The sequence below is a fragment of the Vidua macroura genome, chromosome 1, assembly GCF_024509145.1.
Source record: "Vidua macroura isolate BioBank_ID:100142 chromosome 1, ASM2450914v1, whole genome shotgun sequence".
NCBI classification, from domain to species: Eukaryota; Metazoa; Chordata; class Aves; order Passeriformes; family Viduidae; genus Vidua; species Vidua macroura.
In genome coordinates, this window is record NC_071571.1 from 113,052,338 (window position 1) to 113,065,953 (window position 13,616).

Here is a 13,616-nt window from a genome sequence, read left to right on the forward strand (position 1 = left end):
AAGAGAAAATGATCTTCTGTAAACTGGGTGGACGGACAAAATACTTGGGAAGCTCTTGCTTATCAAGACATGTTGTTGTCTTCTGAGCAAAGTAAGAAAAAACAGCAAAAAATTCAGTGAAGTTTTTCAGTATTTTCTTTGGTTTTGTTTCTCAAAATAGCAAGCAATTAATTTTTTAAAATATGTTTCAAATGAAAGCTCAGGTAAAAAAATGCATGACTATAATTTGGCAAATGATATTTCTCAAGCATAACAAATTAGTGAAAAAATTAATCCTAAATTTGTTTTAAGCTAATAGTTTTACAAAGCAAATAAGTGATTTGGCAATGAAACAAAATTATCTAAATATGCACTTCAAGAAAGTAATTTTTATTGTCAGACTTATTTTCTCAAATTAAAATATTTCTTAATTTCTGTAGCATTTCAACTGCTTTGGTAGACACAGAAGTTTAATACTTCACATTTAAAGTGATAAATTCTGCTCTTCATTCACATAATATGTGACCATGTGCATTGTCTGAGATCTGATAGAGAATATATTTGATTGTCTCAATTGTATTGCAGAGAAGTGCTAATGAAGTTAAAGTCTCTATGCAGATTAACTGTGTACAGTAAGGAAAAGTCCTTCCTTTGTTTTAAACTGTGTCAATACTATTTTTAATTGTTTTTAATGCCTGTGTTATGAAAGATGGAAAACAACTATTCATCACTGAACTTCTCTATATCATAGAAAGTTACTCTATAATATTTCCCCCACTTCTGTCTCTTCTCAGGTGAAACATCCTGCTTTGTTTCATTGTTACAATTATGGGAAGCATATAATAATTTTTGTTGCTAATCCTGGAAATGTACAATTCTTTCTGGCAGTGGGGGGGAATCAGAAAAGCCAACACTGTTTGAAATATTTCTATGAATTGATTTATTCAGGTTGTTCTTAGGAAGAAATCATAGAATCATGGAATGGTTTGAGTTGGAGTAGACCTTAAAGATCATCTGCTTCCAACTTCCTGCCATGGGCAGGGACACCTTCCACTTGACCAGGCTGCTTAAACCGCATCCAACCTGGCCTTGAACACTCCCAGGGACAGAGAATTCACAGCTTCTCTGGGCAGCCTGTTCCAAGGTCTCACCACCCTCATAGTAAATAATGTATTCCTAATATCCAATCTAAATCTACCCTTTTTTAGTTTGAAGCCATTTACAATAACTATAGTTTTATCAAATAAAACTAAAAGCCTCCTTTGAGTCAGACTTCAAAATGACTCTTCAGACTCCAGAGGTGTAATTTATTAACATGTGGGTGGATTCAACTTAATTGTGCTCCTACGTTGGACTGCTATTGTGTGGACAGCTGGAACAAAGAGCACATGAATAAGTCTAATAATGTAGAACATATGTGTTATTCTTGTCCAATTGCCAAAATATTTTATAAATAATTCCTTTGCCTGTTACTGCTGGATGACCTGAGAAGTTGAATTTATTCAATTTTCTAAACAAATCAATTTTGCTGCTCTTTATTGATGGCCATTGTAAAAAGGGTTTTTAATTACCTTGTACTTCTATTGTTCCTCTTTCCTTTTCCATTTTAGAAACAGCTAAACTGCCATCTGCATAAAACTTCTACTAAAAAAAATTGGTGGCTTTTTCTTTGGCTTAATAAGCAGAGCAGAGCTAATTAGACCCTGATAATAAATTCAGTTGAATTGTTCAGAAGCCTATTTATTTGCAAAGAAAGTTATTCTGATAAATTCTTTCCAAGGGAGCAACAGAGAAGCCACTGCCTGTCATACCTGACTTACCAGCTTTATTTCTGAATGCTGGTGATAGAATCTTAACTGGAGGTGGCCAGAAGTAGCAGCTTCTCTTCTCTACCCAAGATTAATTTATCCAGATATGAATTCTTCCTAGGCCTGTATTTTCTTTTAATCTACTTATACCTTTCTTCAATTTTTGTAAAGTTCCTTTAGTGTTTTAAGTGTACTACCTTCTAATAAACCATTATGTGTTCCTCCAAGCAGTGTAAACTGTTTCACACAAACCTTATAAAGGATGAGCTACATTTTGCTTTTAAAATTTTAGAAACTATCACTGGCAATCTCAGTATTGTAAAAAGTCAGTTAATTGGTTTACAAAATTCCAGGATCTCAACCATTTTTCCTATAACTGAACAGTAAAATGGAGGAGGGTTCGGCATCCTAAACACATTTTTCCTGAAACTAGAATAATAATAATTTTGTTTCATATGTAGTGATTCCTGCTTTAAATATAATATGCATAACTCCTTTTTTTTTGCAAGCTAGAAAGTAAACAGATAAGTAGATACATAAAGACAATGGCAATTTATTCAGATTTTCAAATGTGAACCTGAGGCAAATTTACTACTTTTACAAGGGGGATAGCAGCAGAAGGGTGAAGTTTCTTACAAGACAGCCTGAAGGACTTTGGCCTTCAATTACAGACAGAGGATTCAGCTAAGCTCTTGTTTAAATACCATCTTCAGTATAATGCTCTTCTCTGTGTGAATCTAGACCTTTTGCTACAATGTCAGTGTACTTGTCAGCTCTCAAATGACTACAGTTTCCCTAAATGTTTATCTCTTCTCCATGCTGGAAGCGATAAAATTCCTTATGAGTGCAATTGTCTTCTCCTAGACAATGTGAAGATGCTCATCTTTGCAAGAGGAACAAATAAGTGTTCCTCATGAATTCTGCGTGCTATAGTACATGGCATAGAGAAAGGACTGGGTAGAGACAGCTGCTTAAAACAGCTCTTTGAAGATAATACCCATGAATAGTTCTTGAAAATGCTGTGATGTAAATGTTTTATACACTTTTAATTTGCTGTTTGCCTCACTGACTTCTCATTAGTCCTTCCTAAAAGCTGAGGTGTGTTAATTTATTTTGTGATTATAATAGCATTGTGTCCTCTATTTTTTAATAGGTTATTTTGTGGAATTAGTAAAAAAAAACCTAGACAATTGTTTTATTTAAATGGTATTTAATTAAAACTGGTATGATGTATAACAAGTACCTAAGTGACATGTTGGTGAGAATACTGCTGGTAACTGCATAAGCATCTGACTGAGATTGATCTTCTACAGCTTTTGGATATATGCCAGGCTTGCTGAGTTTTAAAATAGTACAAGAATTCTCAAGCTTTTATTAAAAGCCCACTACTTTACTTCTATAGCAATTCCAGTGCTATAAATTTAATGCCTCTTTTTATTTGTGAAGGTGCCTCCACCATGCTTGGTAGACTAGCACAGCACTATGAAATGCACACAATAAAGATGACATTGTACTTTACCTTCTTCCATTTATTGGAACTGCAGGGTGCTGATTTTAAAGCTTGAAGCAAAAAAGATATTTTGAACCATATGGGCAGGATCATTTTTATGTTTAATATAAATGACTGTCTAAGAGCTGAACCAGAAATGTGGCTCTTGTTACATACACCATCTTCAGGAGAAGCTGTCTTCAAACCACAAACCAGTCTTCACCTCCCCCATTTTTCATGAATGACTGACCTGATTGACCACAATGATTCTGTGGGATTAAGGTGTTGTTCTAAGGTGCCTGCCCTCTTGCTGCTCTCCAGCTGGCTTTGGAAATAGCACTGGACTTTGTCCAAATTGATGAAAAGTAAATCTACACAAATAAAACTGTCTTCTCACTACTATGAGTTTAAGCCCCAGAACCAAGAATAAGGTCTATTGCTGTTTAGCTTCAATTTCACAGCCTCTAGAATGGTTTAAGGCAGAAATTTGACATTTATGAAGTCTTTATACTTTTTTTGAAGACTATAGAAACAGTAAAAGATAAAAGTAGTGCTTCTGAAGCCATAATTTTTTGCTGAATCTCCAGGGCTTGTTTCTTTCTCTTGGATAGTGTATGCCTTTCCACAGTGCTGGTGTTTTTCAGGTAGAAGAAAGGGCAATTTTGAAGTTTGCCTTGTGCTGAAATATATAATACAACAAAGTGCCCTTTAGGTGGAGAAAGAACCCCAGAGACTGTGATCCTAATATATATATGTATTTCTTTATCTATTTCTGCTCTGAGAGTGTTTTGAACTAGACTGCAGATATTGTTCTGCTTAAAAAACAAGAGATGTGCAAAGCTTATTGAAAGGCTGACAAAGAATTGTGAATTCATTGCTAGTTACTAGTAGGCACTAGAGTTTTCTAGTCAGGAGGGTGGCATCTCATGAATTATATTTGAATTTGTGTACTAAGGATGCCATATAATAGAATGCAAAATAAGGCAAATTAAATTAATTTCTCCCCTTTATATATGTGGTTGTTTAAAAAGGTAATGAATAAAAATGGTTATTTAAATATGTGGTAAGAATCACACCCTTACAGACTGTAGGTACAATTTAGTAGTGTGGTGAGTCTTCTCAAATTAAAAGTAAAATGTTCAAATATTGAAGTAATTTTGAAAAACTCATATAAAAAATATCTTCTCTTGTAACTTGGAGTCAGAAAATGTTGCAAATTTTATGAAAATCTGTACTTAGGATTTTAGCCTGGTGATATAAAAAGTTTAGAGAGTTCAAGTGGGAAAAAATCTGGATATAGAATTTAAAAAAATTATGGAAATCCCTAGTATTTTCTTATAAACCATGATGTGAAGTCTGAATAGTCTGAAAACTTCTCTCTTTGTACATAGATGGCTTGAATCCAAACTCTGAATCTTGGGATAAGTCTTAAGAAAGAATTTGATTTGAGAACCTGTGTGCTGTAAGTGAGAGCTGGGAAGCATTTCTGGGAACCTAACAGAGACACTGATGAATTTAGTTGCAAATATCTTTCCAGGAGGAAGGCTGATTTGACATGATGAATCCCAAAACCTACTAGTTTGGATATCTCTTTGTGATTTTAACTTTTTTGTTCTCACAGCTGCAAATAACATACCTCACTTGTAAATAACACATTTGCTCTGCTTGTTTCTGTAAAAGAAAAAGAATACATTGAGTGTTTTCAGAAGTTTTTTGCCAGTATATTCAAACCTATTCCTGCTGATAATGGAGAAATATTGCATACTACAAGAGTTCTGTTTCACACATGAAAACTAAAGAATTTTGGGATTAGGATTGCCTGTTTCTAGCTGATTTTCTTCTCCTGCCCTTTTTAATGTGATGTCCATTTTAAAAAGAAATTTGGTGTTGTCTTAGAAAAACCAAACAAACATGCCAAACTTTAATTTTGAAAAAGTTTACAAATCTAATCTATTTTCCATTTTAATGCAGAGGAAGCAAAGAAACAACAGAGGACTTCAATTTTCCTGTGAACAGCAGTTTATGATTTGGAACAAGCACTTGTTAATTCAGGAATGTGGAACGAAACATTAAAACTTAGGTATATTGGTGTAAGAAATACTATAAATGCCCAGAAAAGTAAATTTTGTTTCCATATTATTTCCCTATAAAGTTTAATCAGTCATTTTCAAATTCAGGAGACAATTCAGTAACTGCATTATCCAGTACAGTAACTTGGAAAGCTCCATTCAACTTTATGGATTTAGTATATTGTTCAAAATGGATTTCTGGAAGTCATTCAGTCTTAAATAATAAAAAGAAATAATTAGTTTCAGATTTTAAGTTGATCATCTAAGAAATTCATCCAACATTTTATGCTGAGTTTTATTTTCCTTTCCTTGTGGCCTGTGAAGGGTGTCAAGTGAACTCACTTACCTGTCATTTGCAGCCACACTTAGACAGTTGTAGTTACTGAAGCGTAGCCTGAAATATTGCTTTTGGAAATGTGCACAGCTGAGTTAATGGAGGTTGGAAAAGACACCACTAAGGAATAAACCACATTTATTTACCCACCCACATCTACCTTCATGTATTGATGTTTGCATATGTGTGTGGGATTTTGCACACATGTGCCCAAATGCGTACTTATGTGTTCATGCACATATTTGCTTACCTACCTGCATATCTATACACACACATACACATTTCTGCACACACATGTATGTTTACATGAATGCACGTGAATCTGTACACCCACATCTGAAGAGAAACTGGGAAAGAAGAATAAAGATATTTATTGGGTAATCTGACAGGTGAACAAGGAATTTCAATGCACAGGAATTGTTAGAAGCAAAAGATTAAAATTTGATGGCAAATATTAGAGGTGAAAGTTACATTGAGCACTATGGAATTCCTGCACAATGAGCTACCTGCAAAGGGAATCAGGGCAACATAGCCAAATCAACGCATGAAGAAGAGGTTAGTCCTTAGAAGCATTTTAAAAAGCTATGGTAGGACACGATTATCTGCCGAAAGGAAATGATGATTCAAGAAACAGAATAAAATACAATGAAGATTTAGGCACCTATTCTGGCTGAATAGGAATGCAGAAAATGTTGTACTTAGTAGTCTTATGCAAAAAAGACCTCAGCAGGATTTAGTCATATCCTGCAAATGAGTATTTATCAGGATCAACAAAAGATGCCTGGATTTACATGCCTGACAGGCAATACAACAGTTAATAGGATCTATATACTTACACTGTTCCACTGGTAAATATGAGGGCTGGACTGGGGTAAGAGGAAAGGAGTTAAGAGCTTTGTTTAGTCAAATTGCACATAAGCTAAGAGACACCTAGAAGAGAGCATTGGAAAAAGAATACAGAATTTTGGTTAGTCTATTATTTGTACACTGAAGTTGACCTTCAGCTATGGAATCTGCACAGAAATTGGAAATTATAAAAAAATGTTTTATATCTTATTATACCAGAGGGAAAATACATGAAAAGATGAATGGGTGATCTCTTTGAGGTAAGGAAAAATAGGAAGGATTAAGAGAAAAGGAAAACCGAGGAGAGAAATGAGATAGGAAAACAATTAAACTATGGGAGCAGAGGGGATATAAAATAAGTGGACTATGAAAATGTCAAATAAGTGATTCAGTCAGCATTTTCCAGGGGTATATGAGTAACACTGGTCTCATTCGCTAGAGAAATACTGAGGTAAAATAAAGTTTGAGGACCTGATGGATTTTGTGTAGCATGTAAATTGTGAAGTGAAAAACTAGTTTTAGATCTTATGTCTCCCTGGGCTGCAATCTGCCTAAACAGTGGTACCATGTGAAAAACACTATGAAACACAGCAAGAATTAAAATGTGTAAAAAAGTATTTTTAAATTCAAGATAGGCAAGAAAGAGAAACAGTGAAATATGAAAGTAAGAAAAAGTATAATTGCTGTTTTATCAACAGAAACTTTTTTGATGATGTTTTTGTCATCAAACACTGAAGTATTAGGTTTCATGGTCTATAGTAAAGATATAATCTTACAGCTTAAGTGTTCCCCATAAATTATGTCAAAGTATATGTCATGGGAAAAGAGGCAGGAAATTTAAAAATATTCCTTGTTATGAAAAGAAATTCCAAAATTCCCATAGTTATTGGCTTGTGGTAGGGCCAGAGTCAATTTCTATAGAAAGACAATGAACTCTGTTTTCAGGTTATGTGGGTGTTAGTGTTATGTGGGTGAAAAGCTATTTCTATAGAGAGAAAGCACATAGATGTAGCTTTTATGTTCATCTAGTGATTTTGTCTTTATTTACTTTCAAGAAAACAACAGTCATATGTTTGTATATGTTTAAGTAACTTTAAAAAAAAAGTTTAAAAGTTTACCAGGCTGGATATACCTGTTGCTGAGGACCACATGTAATATTAATAGGTGGAAACTAAATGGTTTTTATATATTTTGTCTATAGAGAGTTTTTGAAAGCGTCTAAAGAGTGGTTTCCTAAAAGTATGTGTATCAAACTTCTTTACTTTTTGGTGATTACAGAACTATTCAGAATACCCTATATTTGGAAATAAGCACAATTTTCACTGTAATAAAACCAAAGCAAAATGCAACTTTGAATCTTATTGAAACCATGGATATTTTCCTCCTTTTTAATTTTGTGTTGACCACACTAACTCTTGATAAATAATTACAGAATAGTGTTCTATCTACTTATAAAAAGGAGTTGACTTTTTAATTACTTTTCTGTTAATAAACTGAACTCAGAGGAGAGATTAAATTGAACCAATTGATTAAAGGCATAGTAAATGCAGCCTTTTAGGTAGCCTTCTATTTAGGCTCTTTCTGTTGGATGCCTTGATAATCTTGCTTCTCTTCAATGTCAGAGGATTTAAGTGGCACTTGAGAGGACAAAGTATTGGAAACAGGGTAGCTAAAAATCAGAGAGAGCATCAAGATGGAGATTTTTTGAGGATAAAATGCGTTGAAGAGGATCAGAGAGTTGTAAGGGCAATGAGGCTACCTGAAGGGACTGCTAACATGGTAACTCCAGAAGCTTTCTGTTATTAGTGTCATTTATTCTTGTGATGGATGTCCTTAAACCCATCCTTAAATAAACTGTATTTAGTCTGCAGCCTAATGAACCATGCTGATGTTTGTTTTTTTAAATATTTTTTTATCTATGTATGTATGTATGTATCTATCTATCTATCTATCTATCTATCTATCTATCTATCTATCTTTCTATCTTTCTATCTTTCTATCTATCTCAGTATCAAGGCATGAGCTGCCAGTTTGGTATGAGGAGCCCCTATTACCTCATATAAATGAGGTTGTTCTTTGACAAACAAGGTACTAGTCTTGTCTATGTCTGCTCAGTCAGAGACTTACATATTTCAAAGGCACCTACGCCTATCCAGGGTGGATTATTGCTGCAGCAAACAAGCTCTCATTACCAAGAAAGCTACAAGTCAGTACTGCTTAAGAGAGGTAGCCAAAGTCGAATTTGTGTTTAGTACTGTTTCCAGTAATTATGTAGAAGAAATCAATTCTAGGCATGTTCCAGGCTTTCAGAAATTTGAGAAGACAATCTCTAATTGAAAGGGCTATAAAATTACCCTGTCAACTGGCTCTATTTCTCTGCCAGCTGAATGAATTATAAAGAATATTCTTTTGCTAAGAAAAAATTACCAGGTATTAAAAAATATTGTTTCTATGTGCCTTCAAATATAATGGATGGATTTTGTTAGAATACAGTAATGATCTTTATCTTCAGAATTATGCTTGAGTGACTACTTCTTATGGTGCCTCTACATCAGACTATTAGCCAAGACAAGGTGTGCACAGATGCAAGGGATCTTTTAGTCATTTTTACTACTTTTTCCTCTTTACTTTTTACATGAGACTGGGGCAGTCTCAGAGCACACAAATTAGATTTATTTTCAGGCAGTTGTCAGATGTGCTTCAGGACTGCACTTAGTGCAGCTGGAATTATTAATGGATGTTCAACTTCCCAAACTGGCTTAGAAACCTTCATGAAAAATTGCTGGAGATGTGTAAAGTATGAATATTGGGGTATACTTAACTACCGTTTAAATCTATGAAGTGACAACTTTGTGAAGAGACATCACAATTAGTTGTGGTATGCTGGAATGTGCCCTAGCACACAGCAGATAAATGTGGAATTCAGGTGTTTTCATAGTGCAGTCAGGAGGATCACTCCCATCAGTGTGATAGCAGACTGATCTTGTTGATCTGTTGCTGCAGCTGAGGAAAAAGCTGCATTCCCATGAGCTCTCCACCCTCCACTGCTCTGGATATCAATCTTCCTACTTGCTTATGCCTGGAGCTGGGACTTCGCCTAGGACTTGGACCATTTCAGAGTGACTCTTAGAGGATTATTCCTATATTTACTTTCATGAACAAACTAACGGGACTGAAAATAATGTACAGTCCTGTTATAACAGAAGTCTTAGACATCTCCAGTAGAAATGAGTGACGAGCACATTTTTCCTTTAAGCTTTGAATGAACTGTTGGAGCCTTGAATGAGATGCACTGGATGCTGATTTAGATATGGAAAAAGCTGGTAACTGAATTTTTAGCTACACAGTGTTCTATTTCTACTAATCCTAAAAGGAGACTTTGTGTAAAGTATACCCTTGATTTAAATTGCTATTGATTTTATTATCTCGCTAATGAAGGATGATGAGGAATGCAAAGTTAGTTATGTTCGTAAACTTCTCAACCCTGAATGTTTTACCAGCCTGCTTGCAAACTTTCTTTAGCCACTGCAAGCTGATCATCCTGCTTAATTTCTCGTGCTGAAAGCAATTTATCTGTAGCTCTTTGTCCTCTAGGGACAAACTGTGTTTTTGAGGCAAAATAAAATTTATGCAAATGATTCATCTGTATTGAAATCTGATTATTTAAATCTTCATGTTATTTAATTCACTTCTTGTGCTTATTAAGAGAAAAATTACTGGTTATCCAAGCATCCTTTTCAGAAGACATGATCATTTGCTCATAAAAAACTAATGAGTAAGAATATGATTTTGTAATGCTGTCTATTTCTAAAATATAGTGTGAGTGCTTCTACCTCTGTAGAATGGGCAATCAGGTGGTTCTGAGATGTGTAGTTGTGTATCTTGATCAGCTTTTTTTCTGCCTGTGATAAGGTTCTTATCCAAATCATGGACAGCTTGATATGTGTACCAATTGACATGGATTTGTCCTGCTTTTTTTCCAGTGAAACAATAATTTCGTAAAACTTTCTTGGGAAGCCAATACTTGTTTTTTCTTTATAATTAGAAGGCATTGGTAGAAAGAGAACTCAGAGTGAACTCGGGGAGGCATGGGGAATGGGTACAGACTGCAAGTATAGCCATGTCAGTGTTGGTGGAGCCAAGCTGCTGAGGCCATCTGAATGTCAAGACTTTCATGTGTAACTGGAGTGCAGTGAACCTTCCGTAAATGCCCAAGGGCTCTGGGCCTCTCTCCAAAGTTATCTATAATTTTATTGAAGCAGGTCCCCACATTTTGAAGTGCACTGCCAGAGGTCCAACTGTGACACCTGTAAGACTACACTAGTTATCCAAGGTATTCCTCATAGTCAATAGAGATGAGTAAGTACATGAATCACTTAAGACAGGTTTATCCTTGGTTATGAGTCTAAACCAAAAAAGGAAAAGTATGACTGTAAAAGACTGGGGTGAGTTACTCAAGCTTTGATGATTGATTCTTAGGTGTATAGGGCAGAGTTTTCAAGGGATAGTTTTAGATACTGAATTTTCCTTTTATTTAGTGTGTAGTAACAATTTTGGTTTGCTCAACAGTCTGTATTCTTTTACAATTCTCTTATGAATTCTGTACACAGAGGCACAACCTAATAAATGGAAGACTTTTAAAAAATATTACATGAAAAACATGCTTCTTTTTGCAATGTGTAATATTTAAGCTTAATAGGGTACAGAAAAGAGACATTTTCTGCTGGATTTGAGTAGAGAATGGAGAATCTGAAGAACAGCAAAGGAGATTGATCAATGCAAAACAAACACTGCAGATGTTTTTACTTTTCCAAAGAAGAGGAGGCAAAAAACTAGAAATCCAGATCAGCACAGCCATAGTAGGTTGAGAGGGCTTCTTGAAGCATTGTTCCTTAAAAGAGTCTTAGATATGTATTTTGCCTTGAAACAAAATAGTGTCCAATATAATAGCAATATATTAATTTCTATTTAGCAAAAACTAACCCAAGCAGTAACCAACATTTTGTGACTTTTGACACCTTTTAATATTTGCTTCAGCACCAAGAAAAGAATTGATTGTGCTAAAGGCTCTCCTTCTACCTGTCTAAATGTAGACTAGCATGAAATCATGATAGTGTTTGAAACACTAGACTTCCTTCCTGCTCTTACTTGCAGGGTATTACTTACAAGCACTTCTAGAGTCAGTTTGGTCTGTACTTGCTTAATGGAACTTGGGAAATACTGTAATGATGCACTATCCACCTTCCTTCCACTTGAATAATTGTCTTGCTGCTTGTGAATGTTTTGCGAGCCCATGAGATAATAAAGCCAAGATAAAAATAAATGGTAACTACCCATGCTGCTACCATTTCTCCTCCTCCACAGGCAAAAATATCTTCAGCATGTGAAGAAAACTAAAAAGTAAAAGAAAAGTAGCAGTACTGACAGTAAGTTTGAGAATGAGTAACAAGTACTTCATGGACTTGAACTTTGTATGCCTGTACAGGGCATGGTCAGAGTAGAGGGAAATGTTTCTTAGAAGTACATAATGTGGAAGTGATGCAGAGGAGCTGTCACATTATTTCATGTACATGGACTCTAGGAAATAAGTGCTTAATAATTGGACTTTATGTATACCCCCTTGTGTAGGGAACAAAAAAGAAGCCATCCTCTTTCTGTCTGGGGCAGATTACTTGTACATTATACTATTTTCTGGACTTGTAAGTCGGTTTACACAAGGTAAATGAAATAGAGTTTCCTTCCATAACTGTGCATGCTGTGAACCATAGCTCAGGTTTGCATGTTTGACTTCTAGATATCTTTGTTAGTGAGATAAATCACACCAGGCGTGGCAGTAGTCTGAGGCTGAAAGCACTGCCCTTTGTGATGCTTGGAGCTTCACAGGGTTTTCCACAGGGCATGAACTTCCCCCTCCCCAACTGATTTCCACAATACTCACCAGTTCTGTGATTTAGAACAATTTCATGGACTAAATTTCAAATGCATGTGCACTCCTTAACTTCTAGGTCAAATATGTAGTTGAGCAAACATCTTCATGGTATTCTTTCAAAGTCTTTCTTGCAAGGGCTGTAATTGTGAATCTCTTTGACTGGTCCCTACACTGTTTTCAAGATATACTTTTGGGATACATTTGAAGAGAGGAAAGACATTCTTTGATCAAAGCACAGAACTGGGAAATCTGATTTATGATCTGTTCTGTCCTAGCATTCCCGCATGATCTTGGGCAAAGTGCTTGGAATATACTTCTGTTCTGAATAATACTTATATTTAAAACTAGCACCTTGCTCAAGAGAATGAAAGCCTTTGGATATTCAAAATGTTATGGGCTGACGCCACAATCACACACTCAAAAAAACCAACCAACCAAACAAACAACAACAACAAAAAAAAACCCAAATAAAAACCCAGCTTCTCCCTTCCCCAACTGAAAAAGAAGGAACCACTGCTTTTTTAATGATTATTCCTGTTTACACTGAAGAGCTATTTTTCAGAAAAAGAAGCTGGTGTTCTGTCTTGTACATGAAGTAAATGAGAACCACAGGGCTCTCCTGCCTTCTGGTATACATCCAGCCTAATCGCCAAAGGCTATCACACTATTTTTTCAATTATCTGTGCACAGAAAACATCTCCCTTTATTACCAGTATTTTTAACTTCTTTCTGGCCTTTAATATGGGTTCTAATGGCCTGCTTCTAATGAGTAAGAGGTGGGCCCAATTAAAAATATTCCCAACTTGCACAGCAAAGGAAGACTTAATCAAGAAGACAATGTTGTATACAAATTCTAAATTAACTTTACTCAGCACCTGCAAAACACAGCTTTTTAAACACACATATTGTGGATGTCTGAAAACATAATACTTTGGTTTCAAAAATATGAAAATAATGATCTGTTAGCAAAGCATTTTTCTTTTTGTTTATATGGTTGTATGATTGATTAGGGTTTTTTTTTTTTTTTATTACTTCAATTTATATTTTTCACCCCAGTTACATCAGAGAAGAAGCAAAACCAGGGATCATAAATAACCTACCTGCAGTAGATACCCTCAGCCTGAAGAGGGATCACAGGTCAGCAAGAGCGTACCTGAAGTGT